Source organism: Trematomus bernacchii, unplaced genomic scaffold, assembly GCF_902827165.1.
Source record: "Trematomus bernacchii unplaced genomic scaffold, fTreBer1.1, whole genome shotgun sequence".
Classification (NCBI taxonomy): domain Eukaryota; kingdom Metazoa; phylum Chordata; class Actinopteri; order Perciformes; family Nototheniidae; genus Trematomus; species Trematomus bernacchii.
Genome location: NW_022987593.1, coordinates 7,494,839 through 7,500,083, shown reverse-complemented (window position 1 = coordinate 7,500,083; position 5,245 = coordinate 7,494,839). Strand labels below are relative to the sequence as shown.

The following is a 5,245-nucleotide window of genomic DNA, read 5'->3' as shown; positions in this document are numbered from 1 at the left end:
TATAAGTTCCCATCCTTAATTATATTCAAAGGTTTCCTTTAAAGTCTAATTTATTTCCTTTTCATATAACTGTTTGTTTCTCTCTTTTCCTAACATCAGTGAGCTTGATTTCCAATTCCTTTGAATTGGAAAAAACAATGAATGTAATGTATTAAAACATCTTTAAAATGATCTTAACTCAAATGTACACCCACTTTTACTGGAGATATTCACACACAACATTAATACTTGTTTATGATATATCTTTACATATTTTATGAATACATTATATAATGATTTAATCAAATATTTCTATTCTTTGAGTGACTCCTTTTATTATTTTCTCCATTAGAGATGACTGTACGAGCACAGAGTGAGGAGCAGATCGTCTGATTCGAGTTTCAAGACTGAGAATGAAAAACTTCAGAGGGCAGCAGCGGTGTCTTTTTACTTGTTGAGTGTTTTATGAGGACATATCAGTCGAAGCAATGTGTGAGAGGGAGTGAGTGAGTGTGTGTTATCAGTTCTCAGAACAAAGTCTAAATGGTAACCAGTGAATGTGTGTACATGTGTAAGTGTGTGTGTGTATGTCTGTGGACCTTGTTACAGGATCCAGTATGACTTGTTTCCAGGATGAGGCACAAAGAAAGGAGTGGCCTAGATGTTACACTGTAAAAAAGTAAAATAAACAAACGCCTGTTCCTGCAAACTGTTCAATGACGGTCGTCTACGGCTGCTTTCCTTGCTCTTTGAGATCGCGGTGATGTGAGGACACAAAGAAGCGATTTTATTTTGAAGTTCAGATCTGGAAATACCTGCTGAGATTCTTCCTACAGGTAAGTCTCTAAACCCTATTTTTCTTGTTTAATCTTGTTGTTCAGACAAAAAACGTGTGCTGGAAGGGTTTAGGTGGATTTCAGACATCAAGGATCAATCGGTGGAGCTTACGCAGCATGAGCAGATGTACAGTAGCAAGACAAATGTGTGAACCACAGGCCAATATGAATCATTCAGCCTGGCAGTGATGATATAACTGCATGGTGTGACGTTAATGATACCTGCTCAGGTAGTTCAATATGGTCAGGTTAAAAAAAAAAGTGTGATCCCAAAATACACTGAATTTAAAGAAATGTGTGAAGTAAACTTAACCTGAACATTTCAACAAACTTCTGTCACTCAACTTTTTTCTTTGATTTCAACCCCAAATGTTTTATTTATGCCTCCAACCGGTCACTCATACGATGATACTGTAGGTAGGGCATCTCTTAGGGTTGTGATTCTTAAACACAGTATCTGATACTGCTTAGATTAAGTGAAGTATAGATTGTTCCAAGGTTTCAGGCTGAATGAGAAGAAGATTCTGTAATCAAATAAGCCACAAAGTGTTATCAAGAACTGAAGTAATTATCCTTAATGTAAACAGAGACTAATTATGAGTTCAAATACGGTAAACTGATACAACCCAGCACGATATGTAGACTGGAAAGCATGATTAATTACAAAAAACAAATGACTGACAAAAAGCAAGGATGTGATGCCCTCTGGTGGAAGCTACATGCTACTGCACCTCAAGATGTGTGTAAACAGTAATGCTATGAAAATACTTATTTTTATGTATGCAATGCAAAACATTGGCATATGTGCAGACAAATGAATTTATTTGAGTTATTTTCGTTTAGTTTGTTGACAGAATAAGCTGTAGTTTAATATGAGTTCCATACAAGTAAAGTCCTAATTGTATCCACAGTGTAGCCGACATGTGTTTGAGCCAGTAGCAATCTTTCTGTGCGTTGCTCACCTCTCAGATTTGTTAAGTGGAGAAAGTCGTTTAGTAACACATTCCCAGCAGCACATTCTTGGTTGACATGTGCAAGGATAAAACTGGTTTGGTTGCACGTGCAAAGACAAAACCATCATTCACGTTATATATAGTTTCATATTTGGAAACAAAACAACTACAGGTTGAAGTTAGATTCCAGTTTGTTAACCACATGAACCTGAGTGATAAAGTCAATTGTGATGTATAAACAAAACTGCATATTTTAATTCGATTTCACATCAGTTTTTGCTTATTATTAGTTTAATCAAGTAAATGTAATTGTTTATCAAGATATCTTGCTGTACGATTTCCTATTATTTAATTGGAAGACAATAAATGATCATATGAAATCATCTCCGAGCCCTAGATCATTCATTGAGCAATATTTACATTACATTATACATATTTAAGTAACTTTATCCTAAATGTTGCTAAATGCAAACATATCATGCCTGGATTATATGTAAGACTTTTAATTAATGCATATTGGAAAAACTTCATATGCACATGTTTGCGGTATGGAATGAGCAAGACAACTATTTAATTTCTGAAGGACAGATAACCAATAGAAACCTATTAAAATAGATCTGTCCATGGGTTGATTCATGACCGACTTACAGAATGTAAAGGAATGTATGCCACTATGTAAACTGCTACTTTTTAAATACAAAAAGATTAAGAAGTATCCCTCCTTTATCTCTTTTAGACTATTTTTGCATAAACAAAGTCAACATAATAAGAATCACAGAATATGATGTGTTAGTTTCTGTGTCAGGCCTCGTAGTGTGGAGATGTTACATAATGTAATGACGTGCTTTGTGTTTGCTAGTTGTGTAGATGGCACTGCCGTTCGACGGTTTTGAGCTGACCTTCATCATCTTCGCCTTCTTCATCGTCTCCCTCTTCAGCTTGGCTTCAATCTGCATCAAACCAGAAGCAAAACATCCAGGTAAACACTGATCTGCTGTCAGACACACCCAGACAAACGTCCGCTTTTCTCATGCTGCGTAATGAACAATATGTCTGGTCTCTTTCAGAAAACTGTGGCACGGAAGCAAAGAAGTCACGGCCATTAAACAAAAAGCAGAGAGTGATCAACAAACAAGCTGGAAAGAAACCATAAAGTCACACTCAGAGATCTCTGTCTGGATCTGCTGTGCTGCAGGGAAAGTTCTCATGAATGACTCAAAATGAACTGGAAACATCAGATTAAAGAATGTTATTGTATTGAAAGGTAGCTGTGATTTTTCCAAAAATATGGTAACAATAAACGTGTTTATAATGATGAAGTCTCTGAGTGAGTCTTATACAAAGTTGGGTTATTAAAACTGACACTTGTGACAATTTCAATTCAAATGTACTGTGTGGCAAATGCTTGAATCCAATGTTTGTCCCTCTTGAGTTTGTTCAATTGTAAATTTCTAAATCTGCAAATGTGTCTTTAGTATTTACATATGTACCAATCTATTTGCCCCCAGTCATACACACCTGCTGCAGCTGCGGCACACACACACACACACACACACACACACACACACACACACACACACACACACACACACACACACACACACACACACACACACACACACACACACACACACACACACACACACACACACACACACACACACACACACACACACACACACTTCGGGTGAGCGAAAACTACATTTTGTCTTCAGTCACAATTTGTAGGTCCTGTATCTTGGTGCAAATGTTAGTTATTTAATGGTCAATGTTTTATTAAGAACAAAATGTCATTTCGATTCCCATGATAGAAAAGGCACCCACTACTAGTTCAAGTTATTAGTTGTATTTACAATCTTGTGTAGCTGGATTGCTGTGAAATATTCTCACATACAAATGCTATTTTGTGGGCAAAGCAAAACATGACATTCCACTGAAAAGCACGCTGACAAAAGTTCAATCAGAAAGAAATGTGTGATACTTTTCTCTATGTCCTTTGTGTATTTGTATCAACTGATGGTCAGAAAACCACAAAGCACCAAGCCGCTGCATAGACCCAGGGTGTGTGTCCAGAGAAGCCGCTGTGTCTGGGTTAGGATTTAACAAACCAAGTGACTTTTGGCCCCTCGAGCCCTGTTGGGGTGACATCCTGGGGGGTTAAAGGCTGCTCCCTGTTGAGTTTGCCCCTTGACCCCTGAGCCCTCCGTCACTCCTCCGCAGTCAGCCGTCTTGTTGCCGACGCGGAGGGGAGGAGGAGCTCCAGAATAAAGGCGAAGTTAATCAACCGTCGTGAGATCCTATGTATTTCTCCACTGCGTGCACTAGAAGAAGAAAAGAAAAACGCCCGCCCTATTTGTGAGAGCCTGATGGTCCATACTATTAGTGTGTGGATTGGGTGTTCACTGCTGTTCATGTGCATATGTGTATCTACTGAGGTTTGTATTGGGCAATCTGAGATAAAGGGTCTTAAGAGTAATTAAGCTCTGGCTGGCTGCGGCCCTCATTATCACTGACGACCTGTATGGCATGACAACAGAGAAACTATCACTCTAACGATGGACAACGAACTGACCCATCAGATCACAATCATCTCTCGTATACACCCCAACAAATACAGACATCGCGGCATACAACAGTTCTGCTGCTCATTCTTCCACCTACAGTCTCTCCTCTGTATCCACGTGAGGAAGTGCATACGGTCAACACACAATTTGTTTTTCTAGCTCTCTGATTTTTTCAATTGGTTTTGCATCACTACATAAAGTCTAACGGGCCATCAAACATTGGAGTTTAAGATTGATTCCAACAAGTGAAAAATCAGATGTGTAAGACATGGATATTGGCTACATTGATAACATCTTCAACAATGGGATGCAAAATGTTATACTACAGCAAACAAATATTTTATCGATTAATTGATTCATGTGTGACAGTAAAAAGGTAGCGAATAATCCAAACATTTCCCATCATAATTTCCCAGGGCCAATTAAACAACTTGTTGTGTCTGTCCAGGACTCTAAGGAGACATTTGGGTGACTTTATGTTGAAAATATACATATCATTTCGGATTGATTTGCATTGCATTCAACCATGCATTCATGCAACCACACACCAACAAGCTCACACACAATTACTTGACCACCAGTCTTCCTTTAATTCTGACCTCTGTATGTAATTAAGTATTGTGTACAAGTGCAACTGTGTACAATGTTAGTTCTGCTCAGTGGAAAAGGAAAGTCTTTTTATGAGGCACAAGTTTTATCAAAGAGGAAGTTCTTTATCTGTGTCCTGTTCAGGAGATGATGGGAGAGGAAGAATAAAGTGAAAATGGAGGAGGGGAGGAGAGGCTGAAGCTTCCTCTGTGGTCGTAAAGATCACAGCTACTAGGAAGACCCTCACTCATATAGCAGAAGCAATAACAGCAGTCCAACTCCTTCCTGAATTACACAGGACAGTGACCAAACAGGAAATAACTAA

At 38.4% G+C, this 5,245-nt stretch overlaps 1 long non-coding RNA gene across 1 annotated transcript in view; it reads left to right on the top strand.

Moving 5' to 3' along the window:
• LOC117481548 overlaps positions 1–3,083 on the top strand; it is a 4,939-nt gene extending 1,856 nt beyond the window's left edge. Inside the window, exons 2-4 of the long non-coding RNA XR_004555785.1 lie at positions 332–815; positions 2,628–2,747; positions 2,836–3,083. This is a non-coding gene — a long non-coding RNA (uncharacterized LOC117481548). The remainder of the gene's footprint in view (positions 1–331; positions 816–2,627; positions 2,748–2,835) is intronic.
• The last annotated feature ends 2,162 nt before the right edge of the window (positions 3,084–5,245 follow it).